The sequence below is a fragment of the Chiroxiphia lanceolata genome, chromosome 3 (genome assembly GCF_009829145.1).
Source record: "Chiroxiphia lanceolata isolate bChiLan1 chromosome 3, bChiLan1.pri, whole genome shotgun sequence".
NCBI lineage: Eukaryota > Metazoa > Chordata > Aves > Passeriformes > Pipridae > Chiroxiphia > Chiroxiphia lanceolata.
In genome coordinates this window covers 86451013-86467122 of record NC_045639.1, presented here as the reverse complement: position 1 = coordinate 86467122, position 16110 = coordinate 86451013, and the positions used below count along the sequence as shown (strand labels likewise).

General features: G+C 39.9%; 1 protein-coding gene across 1 annotated transcript in view; it reads left to right on the top strand.

The window, feature by feature from the left end:
• RIMS1 (regulating synaptic membrane exocytosis 1) overlaps positions 1–16110 on the top strand; it is a 319714-nt gene that overhangs the window by 105529 nt on the left and 198075 nt on the right.

The following is a 16110-nucleotide window of genomic DNA, read 5'->3' as shown; positions in this document are numbered from 1 at the left end:
AATTAAACTTGGGGGTCAGGGTAACAGACAGTATAAAAAAATGATTGTATTGCTGAATTAGAAGTAGAGAAGCCTGCAGCAATATTTGTGGTATTAGCAATGCTGAGTGTTTTATTCAATAGTATTTTAAGATGCCAAAATCTTGACTTGCCAGGCATTCTTAAGCTTAAACTTTAGAAGACGTGCCTCTGTTTCTTATGGCTTCTTGAAGCAGGCAAAGAAAAACAGCAATACACAGTTGTATATATAGCGAGGACATATAATCATGTGCTCATCTTCTGCCAGCTTTCCTGGATATTGCTGGACACGAGGTTTTCAAAAAAGACTTAACATCTTAATAGTGCAAGGCTGTACAGGACCAACTGCCTGTAGACAGTGTCTGGTCTCTTAAGACGTCGAGTGGTCCCCTCTAATGGGAGGTTGTTCTGCTCTCCCCGGGCTTGGACTGACTCTGCTGTAGGTAGGTCGGTTGATCAGAACAACTTCTGCCTGGGTGATGTGATTCAACCAGATGAACTTAGCGGTGCTACCAATTAAGATTGTTCAGTTGTATAAATAGGCTTCTCTTTAATTTTCTTTCTTTCTCATTAAAATGTCTAGTGGTTAGTAGTACTGTATTCAGAATAAGAGACCCCAGTAGTGGTTCCTGTGTGTGTGATTTTGTGTAGGTGCAAATCTATACCTTACTTGTAAAAGCTCTTCCTTAAGATTTTCATTAATCTTCTTCTTCCCTCTCCAGTCCTTAAATAGAGCTTTTCTACTGTAACAGCCTGCCTCCCCACCTCCTGCCCCACTGCTTTCAGGCTTTTCACACTTTGTTTTACGTGACTTTTGGTTATTCTCCATTTTATGGCCAGTTGGTTACTATGTGATAACCATCCTTAGGAAAAAATCCATGCCCATGATAGCATATTATGTGATCTAATAAATTAATTAAAAAAATTGAGGAGAGTACTATTTAATTCTCTTTTGCTCTGAAAACAGATTAGGTTTTACATGTTCACAAAAATTTGATTGTGGTGAAGTTTAGCTTAAATAAATTATATTTGTATTCCATAATAAAATGAAACTGATTTTTTTAAGAAAAAATAAATCAAGTTATTCTTTACTCATCTATTTAATATATTTTAAGGGACATTTACTAGCAGAGCCACTTCACAAAATAGTATTTTACTAGAAAATTTGCTGTGAGGCTCAGAGAGTACTGCTTCAAGGATCATTCAGTGGCATTAAAGCATCGTTATGCCATCACAAGCCAACATAGGTCAACTCATTTGGTAGACAAGCTTTGTGTGTCTTTTATACAACATGGGAAAGAGACTGGGGTGATGGGTTAGATTCAGTAATATTTAAGTAAATGAGGAAAATGAAGACAAATCTTAGTCAGTTGATAGGGAAACTTTTTTTAAGGAACTTTCCATCTTTTTTTAGAAGGTTTTATAAAAAAAGCTTCTGTCTAACTATGTAGAGCTTGCTTTTTTAAATAAGCAACGTGTATGAAAATTACCTGTATTTGCAAATACAGTGATGTTAAAGGAAATGCCCTGTAATCGTTCAAATGGTATTAGCATGGCTGGATGTCTCTGGTATCTTTGTTTTCTGTTGTTTTCTGTCATACACCTGTACTAAAACAGTTCATCTGCTCTGCTATATAAAGAAAACACAGAATGAAAACATTTCACTGAAAGAACAAAGACAAATTAACTATTAACTTTAATTAACTGCCTTTAAAATTTTTATCAGCCTTCTCTTGGTGTCAGAGTAAGCCCTGATTTCATAATTTAAGTAAGCCTTGCATAAACCTCATTTATATATATATATATGTAAATTTATTGGTGAATAGATGCTTATCTCTGAAGTATCTGGGAAAAGAAGAGAGGAAGGTCTTACCTCCCAGTTTAGTAGGGGCTAAATTTTAAGGGTGTTTTGAAGAGATGCTGGAAGATGGTCTCCTTGTTGTGGTTTGTTAATGTGAGTAGGTAGGAGAAAATTTCTCAGGCCTGTTTTTACAGTGGGTCTTATGGAAACTGTTAATCTGAAAAATTTTAGAGAAGTGAAATTCAGTTTTAAAACAATCTCTGTAATAAATCGTGTTATTTTAACTTTAAATAAGAAAAGCCTTTCTTCTAAGAGGCATATATTCCTGTTAAGGTCACATCATGACTAGGCTTCGCGAACGAAGATTTAGGAAGGCTCTATCCACATTTGTTACAAGCACACTGGTGGCTTATGAGGCCAATATGAGATAGACATGTCCGATTGCAAAAGGCACAGCAGAAAGGCTCCTTAGGTGGTATATTCTGCACGACACAATTCTTTCTGCGTTGTCTTTTCTCCTCGAGAGTGATCCTGCGTGCGTTCTCAAAGGAAACAGCAGCGTTATAGATGGTGTGTCTCCAGACCTCCCGGTTGGAGGCCAGAGTAGACCAGTTATGTTGATCAATATGGCCGAGGCTGAGATGTTGTTTCAGGGAGTCCTTGTATCTTCTCTTCGGGGCTCCTCTCTTGCGGCAGCCGGTGGCAAGTTCACCATAAAGCAAGATCTTAGGGAGGTGGTGGTCCTTCATCCTGGAGACATGCCCTGCCCAGCACAGCTGTGTTCTCAGCAACATGGCCTCAATACTTGTGACTGTTGCTTGTTCCAGAACAGATGTATTAGTCACGTAATGTGACCAGTGGATGTTTAGGATTGTGCGGAGGCAGCGTTGATGGAAGCGTTCTAGGAGATGCAGGTGGTGGCGGTAGATGACCCATGATTTGGAACCATATAAGAGAGTAGACAGCACTATGGCTCTGTAAACACTGATCTTGGTACTTTTCTTCAAGTGTTTATTACACCAAACTCTTTTATGGAGTTTTCCAAAAGTACTATATGCCTTTGCTAACCTGTTGTCTATCTCTCTGTCAATCTTACCATCCAAGGAGATGAGGCTACCTAGGTAATTAAACTGTTGGACTGATTTGAGCTCTGATTCGCCAATGGTGATATGGGGATGATGGGGAACTTCCTGAGGTGCAGGTTGATAGAGAACTTCTGTCTTCTTTAAGCTGACTTCCAGCCCAAAGAGCTCAGCAGCATCTGCAAAGGAGGATGTTAAACGCTGCAGGGCTGCTTCTGTGTGGGCAACAAGGGCGGCATCATCAGCATAGAGCAGCTCCCGGACAAGATGGTTTAAGGTCTTGGGGTGGACCTTCAGTCCTTAAGTTGAAGAGGCTTCCATCAGTATGGTATCGAATGTAGATACCTTCCTGATCATCGAGGTCTGCCCTGGCCCTTTGGAGCATCATGCTGAAAAAGATTGTGAATAGGGTTGGTGCGAGAACACAGCCTTGTTTCACACCATTCTTTATTAGAAAGGGCTCAGAAAGTGCATTGCCATATCTGACTTGGCTGTGCTGATCCTCATGGAGTGAGATGATCATTTTGAGGAACTTGGGGGGACAACCTAAACGTTCCAAGATCTACCACAGACCTTTCCTGCTCACAGTATCGAAAGCCTTGGTGAGGTCGACAAAGGTTACATAGAGACCTTTGTTCTGTTCGCTACACTTCTCTTGCAGTTGTCTGAGGACAAATACCATGTCTGTGGTGCTCCTGTTGGCTTTGAAACCACACTGACTTTCAGGTAGAATTCCTTCTGCTACAGCGGGTATTAGTCTGTTCAAGAGTATTCTTGCCAGGATTTTGCCAGCAATGGAGAGCAGAGTAATACCACAGTAATTTGAGCAATCTGATTTAATTCCTTCCTTCTTATACAACGTGATGATGACTGCATCACGAAGGTCTGATGGTAGTTCGTCTAGTTCCCAACAGCACACCACAAACTCGTGAAATTTAGCATGGAGTGCAAGGGCCCCATGTTTCCAGAACAATATTAAGTCAATATTTGCACCTTGAAATATGCTAGAACTTTATTTCTTAAAATGCCTAGGTTTGACAGTGCAGTTGCAAGAGATGCTCAAGCTCACACTTCTGCTGCAGTCAATGGTTTTATCACCCTCTTCCTCAGCTTCTGATTCTGGCCTTTTTTTTTTTTTTTTTAAATCCATAAGCATTAATGCAACTGTGTGGGCTCAGATTCTCTTTCTTTCAGTCATGTCTAACCCCCATTCAGTATCCTGGACTGTCTGACTGTGGTTGTGTGGGTATTGCTGCCCCTAGGTTATTATGGCTGGTTTTCCTGCAGCAGGTATTGCATGAATGTGGAAAGTTAGATAATATAGTCATTTACCTCTGAAGTTTTGATGCATGCGTGCTTCCAGCAATCTTTAAAAAGCTGAATATGTTGATAGGCCCTGTGTTTATTAGGTAGATAATGCTTGGCCCTGAATGTGTGTTTTAATGGTTCAGTAAGAGTGGGACTGTGACACAGTGATAGTTGTATAACTTTTTAAGTGGTTGTTGCATTACGGATTAAGCTATAAACTGCCCAGAGTGGTTACACTTTTATTTAAGATTTTTTAAAAGCCTTTTGGTTTGTTATAACCCCAAATTAGTGTCTGGAGAAAGAATCACACACTCTAAGAGAAATTATTCTTAATTTAGTGAGAAAAATAAGATATTTTGGCAAAAGGTTTTTACAGGAGTAAAATACAACCATGAAAAAAGCATTTCACTAAAACTTTCAGCACAAAGACCCATTCCACAGGAAACACCCACTAAAATCAATCCATATACCAGCTTTAGTAAAACACAGTTCATTGGTTTTAAGTTACCCACAAGAGCAGGAAAAGAATAAAAGAAAACAGATTAAAAGGGGTAAAGAAAGAGAGAAGAAAGAGAGAGAAAAGGAAAAAAAACCTGGTTACCAAAAAGATTTGATGATTCACATGGTGTCAGCTGGGGAGGTAAAAGAGGGAGAGAAAAAAGAGGGAGACCACATGGAGTGTCGTGTATTTATAGAGTTCAGTTTTCCCTCTCAGGCAGGATATCCAGTCAGTGCCTTCAGGCCAGGGTGAGTCGTGCTGTAGCAGTCACAGGCTCCAGGGGTGTAGTGTAGACGGGCTACCAGGCAGGTCTACCTTGACTGACAGCCCGGCTACAAAGCCTTCAGCTCTGCCGTTTGCTCTGCATGGGCTGCAGGCCTTGCCTTCAGCTCTGCCCTGTGCCCTCAGCACAGGCCTGATGTGCAGGCCTTACCATGTGCCTGCAGGTCCAGGCCCAGCCCTTCCCCACATGCACATACACTCACAGTGAGTTGGTTCTGACCCACATCAATAATTCAGTGAGAATTGGATCCAGGATCTCACAGTGGTTACATTTGGTAAAGTTCAGCCTGCTTACAGCACTGTGTGTATGAACTCATGAAACTTTTTGAACTCCGTCACTTGGAATTGGTGACAACTCTTCAGAGCAAACCAGCTGCTCTCCTGCTGCATTGTCTGTGTTGGGAGAGCTGAGTGTTGAAGCAATTAAAAGGGAAAATACAGCAGAGCTGTGATGGTTACATGGGATGACTAATGTTGGTGAGATTGTCCACAGAGGTAAGAGGTGTATAAAAATGCCTATACTGGTTAAGACCAAAGGACAAGGCGTTGATACATTGTGATGTGTTCTCACCACCCTTCTACTGGCCCCAGTCAAACTGTCAGTGTACAGCATTGCGAAAAGGAAGAAGTCTACCAGAGAGGATCCCAGTGATTTTGGGGTCTCCAGCATCCTACTAGGTCTCTGGGTAGAATACTGTTTCCATAGCCTGCTGACTCTGTGGAGGTCTTTAAGGTGGTCTACTTGCTGTCCTTTGCAATTAACTGCCTTCATAGTTGATGTTTCTCCTCTCTCTTAACCCCTTCTACCTCTCCCTCTGTTTTTTTTCTTTTTAAACAAATTCTTTGACTCCAATTTTTTTTTCCAGTTTCGTGGTGAGGTTGGCAGTCTTGAGCTCTGTCTTCCTTCCTTAAGATCATGTTATGGCTCAAGACAGTGGCCTGTTGGGGCTGCTCAGGGAAGTGTAAAAGTATAAGGCAAGTGGATAGACCTGTCTCCTCTCTGTATGATACCACTTAATGTACTTTTATATTCTAGCAAACTGCTGATTTGACTGTATTAAGGCACAGGAATCTGCTCACCTAGGAAGCTGACTAGTGGGATGAGAGTATAGTCTAATCTGTGGGACTGATAATGAGTAAGTGAAATTCAAACAATAGCTGGAAGGGCAGCTACTATAGCTAAAATAGGATGGTAAAAGAAGTAGAAGGGTTGAACATTTAGCAAATACAGTGTGGTTTCTGCTGTGCAGTATGGAGTTATATGCCGCCCTAAGGCACAGAGGTAGCCTGTATGCTAAAAGGGTGCTGGACTCTCTTCCACAGGACCAAAGTTAATTTGTGTAGTACACAACTTGTCATTTCCTTGTTTTCAAAAGCTTTGAATTTGATATTCAGATGAAACTATTGAGGACTGTGGTTGTTTCTTGCTTTTTTTAAAACAGGTGTTTCCAATGGGCTTAGGTACAAATGTTTATGAATATTGTTTTGGTGTCAAACTATGTGCAGGCTCACTTACTGGAGAAGACTTCATATTGTATTAAGCTCTGTGTCACTGAATTTATGCAGTGCAATTATTTGTGGTCAGTGTAATTATTTGTGGTCAATTTAATGACAAATTTTACTTGGTTAATACTAAAAAATTGTTAAGTTAGTGGAGCTATATCCTTTTCCTGTCTATGGAAGATAGGGAAATGGGTAGCTCCTTGCAAGTATGTCCCACTCACCATCCTATTCCATGACATTTTCAAAGTCATTAATGCTAATTCTTCTGTTTGTACTTACATCATAAGCTTACTTGAGGGACTTTATGTGAAACCTGGTCTTATGCCTGGCTTGAAATCCTGGACTTCTGTTGCCGTGACCTTTTCTGACAAAGCTTTCATTCTCTAGGACAGACAGCTGGAGTCTCTTCCACCCTGGTGTAATTTCCCACACTAACAGTTTCCTCTCCATCTCGGACAGATGGGTCATGTCTTTTATCTGTTTTTCTTGTATTCTGGATTTCTCTTGCCCTTTAAAGCTTTTCCATACTTGTGCTGTGACCTAGAGGTGTTCTTCCTTGCTTTTGTGCAAGCCATCTGGGACATGATGAGTAAGGTAAATGCCCTGCCCTAGAAGAGTGTTTCCAGATCGCAGCTCGTAAGAGGTGGAAGGGTTTGTACCTACTTAAAAAGGCCAAGGAAGGGCCACAGAGGTTCCCAAAAGTGCAAGGGCTCTAGGTCCTGAGATGAAGCTGGGATGAAGCAGTACTGGGTGGAAAGTTGTTAACTCCCTCCCTCAGTCTTGTTTAATTTTTTTTCTTACCTTTTAAAACCTTTAGAGTCCAAATAATTCTTCAGAGTTGAAATGTAACAAATATCACTGCAAAACCCCCATGAAACCCTTCGTAATGCTAGAGAAACACTTTTCATGAAAAAGAAAGACTTTAATTTTTGGAACATTGGCTTTTTCTGCACACTACCTTAAAGCATAGGAGCTGTACTCTTACTTGAGGCAGTAGAAATAGTCATATGAGGAGAATGGAACATCTTTTTAGTGCCGGTATTGGTTTTCATATTTTTATTAACTCTGAATATGAAAAAAGAAAAACAGTTGATTTAAATTATTTGGATTTTTCGTAAAAGCCATGGCATAAGAATGTATGTTTTTAAACAAAGAAGGGATAATCATTAAATTTTTTTTCAGCAGAAGTCATTGATTCCTTCAGTCCTAAATATGTCTCAGCATGTAAGTGCTTTTTGATACAAAACATGCAGTTTCTTTCTGGATTCCTCAGCTATTAAGCCTTTTTTAGTACTATTATGAGTTGTTTTCTTCGTTATCTAGTTTCTCTTTTATACCTCAGAAAGCATAATGGTCATTTGGGAGGAACTGTGGGAAGATGGAATGTAAATTCCTTATTGTAAATATTGCACATTTTTGACTCACAGTTCTTCAGTTGTGTGAGGAAGAAGTCTGCTTGTGGGCTGCAGTAATTTAAAAAACCCCAAACAAATATTTATGAAAATAAAGTTTTCCAGTAATCTATGTTAGGAAATCTTCCAGGAAGCTGAAAAATTGCATTTTAAGCAAGTTATTTAATGAGGTCATTTATATGCTTGCAGAAAACCTGCCCTTAGTGAAATGTTAGCTTGCAAATGACTGTTACTGCTGGTGAAAAGGCACCAGATAAGAACCCCGGAAATAAAACTGCAGTCCATGCCACTTTGCTGGTGTGTCTCTGCTCCAATGTAATGAGGAAAGCCACTTTCTAACCAAGGTGTGGGACTTTTTTGCCTCAGCCTGTATAGAGTCTTGTGAGGATGCTGCCAGGTAGTATGCTCTTGATAATAGATTATAGGATGGAATTGGAATTAAGATAGCTTGTACAGAGGGTAAAAGTATCTGTTACATGTGAACAACTTTTGTTTCCAGTGGTGGTAGCCACTTTCACCACAAAGGTGAAACCTTTATCTTGGCCAAGCCTGAACTTTATCATGAGTTTCACAACCAAATTGTCCACCATGTCATGGGGAAAAACATGAGGGCTGGAAAACAAAAAGTAAATGATTAGAATCATAAAATGATGAACAAAAATTAAGAATATTGTCTTCGTGAATTTCTGAATCATGTTAGGAGATTGGTGTTACCATATTGCCTGGAAGCACTCATCACAGACTATAACCCTTCTGAGTGACTGTTTAACACATGTAGGAAGAAAGGCAATCTTTGCTACAGGGGCAGTCTGCACTGTAAGTATTAGGCAAATAATAAAATAATGAGGGAATCTGTATTGTCTAACCCGATAAGTAAAAGTTTTAACATACCTAATTTTTGTCCAGATCTTTGTAGGCATGAAGGTGAAGGAGAGTTTTAAGGAGCATAATGGGATGGTGGTGCTGCTAATACTCCCATGAGAGAGGCAACAAGGAAAAGTCCTCAAAGACTGTATTGGATGGGACTTAAAGCAACCCAGTCCAGTGGGTGCTGTCCCTGCCTGTGGCAGGGGGTTTGATACTAGATGATCTTTAAGGTCCTTCCCAACCCAAACCATTCTGTGATTCTTGCTTGAAACTTTAAATTGAGCAGAAGCGTCTCAGTACTGAATGAGAAATGATAGGCAATATGGAAATAGGCTGTCAAAGTCTTTGAAGGTGAAGATAAGCCATTTATGTTTTATGCAGTAGAAAAGCAGATTCATCAGAGGAATACAAAGAGAGAGGTAAAATAAATTAAATTATATTTGTTGCAGAATTGTGATCAGACTATCAGCAGGACAGGCATACACTGGCAAGAAAAGGAATTGAGGGATGAGCTGGTGATAGCTGACTCTAGGCTGGATAGATATGAAATTAGTTAAACTTTGTTTGTTTTGTTTTGTTTTGTCTTGTTTTGTCTTGTTTTGTTTAGTTTAAGGGTTTTTTTTTTGTTTGGTTTGGTTTTAATTTGCAAAATTAGTCTCCACGACTTATAACATTTTAGGTGAAGGTCTAAATAGGTCTGAGTCCAGTGTGTAGCATAGTGGTTATTGGTTCTGAGAGGAAAGCAGAATGGAGAGAGAGATAAGGTTTGCTGGAGGTGCAAGGAAATCTCTATTTCAGTTTATGAAGTTTGATGTACAGGTCAACTATGACAGGAGTCAGTAATCTATGCCAAACATTTCAGTTTGGACGGAAGGAGACAAATGTGAGGTAGAGAGACTGACCTGTGAGATTTGTGTTTGCACCAATAAAACAGAGAGGAAGAAGAGATCTTGGCATGTGGAGGAGAAAAGGCTGATGCCCAGCAGGAGTCAGATGATTGCTGGTGAGGTGAAAAATGTCATGGGCAGCAGATGAAGACCAAATTAAGAGAATAATAGAATTGAATGAAGAAACCTTCAGGCCAGGTAAAAATCTGAGATTCTGAGGAATATTTGCTATTTTTATTATAGGATATAGTACATACTATAATATATGTTGTATATAATAGTCATTATGATATATTTATTAAAAAATGTGTAGGAGGGAGAGATGAGACCTACAGGAAATATGATTAGCGAAAGGTCAAATGTGTGGTAAGTCACAGAAAAGTGATGACTTGGACAATAGGTGATAGCAAAGGGGCTACAAACAGACAGTTTGTGCAGGAGAAAATATGGATATGGAAGCCATTAACTCTTTCATTTGCAGTCCTTTGATTAATGCTTGTACTTTTCTCAAAGAAATATAGCATTTTTTACTCTAAAGATTAGTTGATTGGTTGTTGTCCTACCTGTTTCAAAACTTATAGAGAACCACTTCTTGCTTGCCTTGGACAAGCATTTTTTTACAGACAAATACTATACTTTGCTCTTAAAACAGCAGTTCACACTGAATAAAAAAGTACAGTAATAGCAATAATAAAGAAATATTAACATACAAATTCACTCACAAGTCTAATATTTTGCAATATGAGCACATTCAGCAGTTATTTGATCTTTATAAAATAACCAAACCAAGTATTATCTCTGCTAAAAAAGCAGCATACCCCCAAAAATTAAAAAATATACTGAACTTCAAATATGCTACCAGAATAATATTGCTACATCAAGCACTTGGGAGCAGGAAGAGTTAGATATGTTTGTTTACTGTTTACCCTTAATTTGTCCTATTTTGCAGAGGGTATAAATGTTAATAACAGATTTATATGCCATGTGATGATTCATGAAGTAACCAGAAAATATATCTAGACTTCTCCATACAACTTCAGCTGTTCTTCTGGTCAACTGTGCAGATGCCTCATAAACTCCTCATTTTCCTTTACTCAGACAAAACTATCCACAGCAGCTTGCTAAAGTTTCCTGTCTTGGCTTTGTTGTTTAAAGCATGTATTCCCAAAAAGCATGAGAAGATGACAGCTTTTCCCAGCTAAGGTGCTAGTGGGGTTGAGGCAAAAGCTAGATGCTGCACTGCTCCCTCTGGGAACACCTCTGTGAGATTAGTACCTTCAGTGCTGGCAGGCATTCGGTGAGACTGAGCTAATTCTAGCTTTACGGAGCAGCTGAACAGTGTTTTTTCAGGTCACAGCTTCAATGTTGCTGCCTAAAATTTGCCAACAGGTTTTTAGATGTAGCTGTTGCCCTCCTGGGCATACTAAATATTATTGCTTGCATTTTTTAAAACTTATCATAAAAAGAAAGAATACTAAGAACAGAAATTGGTAAGAGCCCCGCTTATCTTATGGAAAAACTCGTTTGAGCTCTGTGTGATAATATGTCTGTGGCATGGGACAAAATACTGCATTTTACTAAGCATTTTTCATACATACAGTAGCTACTGGTAGATAGTTACTTAAGGCTATGTCATTTAGCAGGTGGGACTTTTTCTAGTAACATGAACTCATGACAGGGCATAATATTTTTGTAACATTGCATCAGGTGTTCAATTTCAAGACTGAATCATTTGAGTTGAACTCGGAGAGTGAAAATGCGATCTACAGTGCCATCTGCTGGATTCCTAAGGAAGTGAAAAGTGTAGTTCCATACTACGTTTAAAAATCATTTAAAAACCCAAATCTTTGTCATTTTTATAAAATCTCTACAGACAGAGCATAAATATGCAAATTCACGGTTCTGTAACTTTCTACTCTTTAGCATATATCTGCAAATATTTCAGATAGGTATTTAAAACATTTAAAACGTAGGAATTTAAAACAGGAAAAAAGCAATAACATAGTATCTTAAAATATTACATTCTTGGATTTCAGTTTTAATATCTGCTTAGTGGAGATGACTGCAGAGTATAGATATACATCTTGGTCCATCTCCACAGAACCCAACAACAGAAATGATAACTTCTGTGTGGCTTGATATACCCCTTTCTAATCAGCCAGTATTATGAATGGCCTCAGTGTCCGTTGTTTGTCCTCCTAATTATATCAGTGAACTGTCTGAAAGGTTTAGGTTGTGGAAGATGAATGTTCTCCAAGACTTGCAGGTTTTGAGAAGTATATGAAGATATGAGTAAAGCTTTGCGGAATTGCCTATCAGCATTTTTTTACTGGTTTACACTGTCAAAGTAAAATACTGAATATTCAGATGAAAATATGGTACGTGTATGACACATAGCTAAAGCCGATTTTTTGTGAAATGTCTTTGAAGAAAAAGGGAGGAGGAAGCCGCTGTGTTTTCTTGCAGAAAAAACTCTAGAAACGTTAACATATATTGAGTTATGTGTTGCAGTAAAGGTGAATAGGTTAAGCCTTTCACTGTACACATAAAAACTGCATATTTTTCTTTTGTCCACTATGGGTAGTGATGCCAACCTCTCATGTATGTGTGGGAAGGTCCTTAGGCTGATGTGCCTCTCCAAGCGGCTTAGTCTCTTCCAGAATTTGAGCAGATTTTGTTTTAGTCATGAGATCTGATGTACCCGAAGATTCTCCCATAGTATGACCTTTGTTTTTGATCATGCATATGTGTCATGCCTGTGAATGTGAAATAGCAGGCACCCTCCCCAGCCAAGCCAGCTTATGTGGATGCAGCTGTTTTGTTGGAAGTGGTGCGAGGTCTGCACGAGTGAAGTGTGGCAACAGTGTCATCAGAGTAAACTTATCCTTCGAGTACCATTGAGCTTAGTAGTAGAACCAGATGAATTTTAGGGTGTATGAAAAAAATTGTGTGGATATATTCATATATTCCTCTTATATAGTAGCCTGGTTGCTCCTTCTGTCAGAGGAGATTGGACTGGTATCTGCCTCAAGGGTCTGCCAAGCCATTGTATCATATGCTGTTATTAAGTCTTTAGCCTAACCTTTAGGTGCTTGTCTACACTAAGGAATATTTAATAAAATTACATTTTCCTTGCATCTGGTGAAAATTTGCTCTATAGCCTGGAAGTCAAGGAGCAAACTTGAAAAACATCCATCTGTATTTTAGTGCTTGCTTAATACTTAATATACTTCTGTATAAGGCAAAACTGTTGAGAGGGATTTACTGCTGCTGTTAGAGAATAGCCAGAGATACAGAAATCTAGCTTTTTCCTCAAAAAGGTAGAAAAAGTGGTTAAAAAAGAACTAATTGAATGAGACCTGCTGTGAGCTGGGTAAGATTCTTTCTGCTTTCTGAAATCTGCAGTCATTTCCCCCTATTCTATAAAATGTTAGAGTTTACTCAGTAGTGCCGTGTATGACATGCAGGATAAAGGTTTTGAACCCCTCATGGTAAAAAGGGTCTTACACGAATGTAGAAATTAACAAATCTCTAAATAAGTGATACTTATTTATAAAGAACTGAAATCTCATCTCACTTAAGTTTTGCCTAGTTGCTACTGTGTTCATCTACCCCTTGGTGCACATAGAAGGACAAAAGATCATCGTATTAATACAATTCCTAAGCTTCATATGAGATAGAAAAAATTCAAATGTAGATGGTCTAATTGGAAAAGAACAGGAAAAGGGGCAGTGCTTACTGTTATCTTGCCTTTTCACGTTTGCAAGCAGCCAGGGCTTTTGGTTTTGCTTTTGTGGACGAGAACTGAATTTAGTTTCCATGGTTCCATTTTTTAATAGAATATTTGATGTAATAGGAAATTTACCTACAGACCTTTCCATTATTTAATTGCATTCTTTAAGCTATATATTATACACATTTCTGAATGTCTTTGTTTCTATGCATAAGTAAGTAGCTGTGTAAGATAATTCGTATGTGTAATCCAGTTATATGTCCGAAAGTATTAAGTGTCTCCAGTATTTTGCCTAATTCTTTGACCTACTTTTCTCATCTTATTCAATACTGCAAAGGTTTTTAAAGTAGATTAGTAAAAAAAAAAAAAAGACAAAAAATCCCCTTTGCTACTCCTGCCAAATTTTTTATTAGTATAAAGCATTAAGTATAATGCATCATGTTTGCAGTGAGGGAGAATAGATTATTTTGCTGCTTAGCTTTTGCTGTTGCTGCATCCTCACTAGAATGTACCCATGTGAAGTCACTGGTTTTAGTGTGAGTGCTGGTTAATTTATGTAGTTACAAGCATTGATATTCCTGTCCAACTGAATTATGTCTACTTTACAATGATTTCTCTGAGTCAAGTTAAATTGTAATTTTTAGGCTTGGATATCATGTTAAAGTAAAAATATCCACTTCACTAAAACAGTGTTTCATACAAAAAACACTGATTACTTGCATCTTAAAAGTTCAGACAAGTTCACACCAACCCCCCCCAAAAGCCCACAGAAACATGAAATTGTGTCACTAAAAGTGCATTGGTTAAATGGTGTGAGTCTCAGTGCTAATTAAGGGAGTAGGTAGCTCAAAGCAGGTAGTGGAGATAAAAGATATCACCAATACCTTTCTAGATAATGCAACTAGTGTTTCCGTTTATTAAACTTTAGATTCCCTGTTTCTCTTAATAATCAATGTAGCTGCTCATGATTTTTTAAAATGTTGTCCGTGGAGATGTAGATTTAAAGCAACATCTGGAAAAGTGGGTAAAAAGCCTGGGTTCCACATAGCATGGTGAAAAACCTGGTTGTTCTGAGTGCCCTGCTGGACTCTGCCTCTTGGACTGCCTGAGGTCTTTGCCCAAGCTCATGACGGGTCAGGAATTGCAGTGCTGTCCTGGTGCACCTAAAGAAAGTTTTCTTTCTTGCATGATTTGATGATTAATAAGATAGTTAACAGCTAAAATATCATCCTTTTAAATTAAACTTCAGGTTGGGTGAAGTAAACTAAGCTTCATGACAGCTGAGCTTGTTGCTGCTTTAAAAAGGGTGATCCTGCCCTTTAAAGGTCCCTTTAATTTCTGGATTCAGGAGCTCATGTCCTACATTCATCCCGGATCTCCAGTTTCCTACTCAGAGCAGAGCAAATCCGTAAGCAAAATGATGGAATTTCGGGTTTGGGGTTTTATTTGGGTAGGAGAATTAGTTTTATGTTGATTCAGGTTCATGGGTTAGCTCACTGGCAGGGATCTGGTGAACATCGAATTCGGTGCTGTACTGGGTTTCCCCTGGCCAGATGCCAGGTACCCACTAAAGGCACTCTCTCCCTCTCCCTCCGCAACTGGACAGAGGAGAGAGAAAAAAAAAACAGCAAAGAATTCGTGAGTTGAGGTAACAGCTGGGAGAGGTCACTTACTGATTACCTTCACAGGCAAAACAGACTCAAAGTGGAGATATTACTTAAATTTATTACTAACAGGATAAAAGCCAAAGAATGAGAAATAAAACAGTCTTAAAAACACCTTCTCCCCACTCCTCCTTCCTTCCATGTTCTCCCTCCTCCCCCCCTGTGGTGCAGGGGGACGGGAATGGGAGTTAACGTTCAGTTGTGGTTTCTGCTGCTGCTCAGAGAGAGGAGTCCTTCCCCTGCTCCCATGGAGTCCCTCCCACAGGAGACAGTCCTTGATGGACCTCTCCAGCATGAGTCCATCCCTCGGGCAGTAGTTCTTCCCAAACTGCTGTCCCATGGGTCACTCCTCCATGGGGTGCAGTCCTTCATGAATGAGCTGTACCGATGTGGGTCCCCAACAGGGGCCACAACTCCTACTCAGGAAAAAGCTGCTCCAGTGTGAGTTTCCCTCTCCACGGGCTGCAGGTCTATAGCAGGACCTTGCTCCATCTTGGCCCCCCACACCCATGGGGTCACAGCCTCTTTCATGCATCCACCTGCTCCAGCATGGGCTCCTCCATGGGCTGCAGGTGGGTCTCTGCACCCTGATGGTCCTCCATGGGCTGCAGGGGCACAGCTGCTCCACCATGGTCTGCACCACGGGCTGCAGGGGCCACAGCTCCGGTGCCTGGAGCACCTCCTGCCCCTCCTTCTGCACTGACCTTGGTGTCTACGTTGTTATTCCCATGTTCTCACTCTGCTCTTTCTGACTGGAATTCTTTCTGTGCGCAACCTTCTGTTCTTAAATATATGATCACAGAGGTATTACTATCGCTCCTAATTGGCTTGGCCTTGGCCAGCGGCAGGAAGCCTGTCCTGGAGCCGGCTGGCATTGGCTCCATGGGACAGTGGAAGCTTCTAGCAGCTTCTAACAGAAGCCACCCCTGTAGCCCCCCCGCTACAAAAACTCAGCCACAGAAACCCACTACAGATGCCTAAAGAGCAGTTGCAGTATGCAGCCAGGTTCAGGAGAAGACCTGTATTGGACCTTTAGTTGGTTCACCTCTGCAATG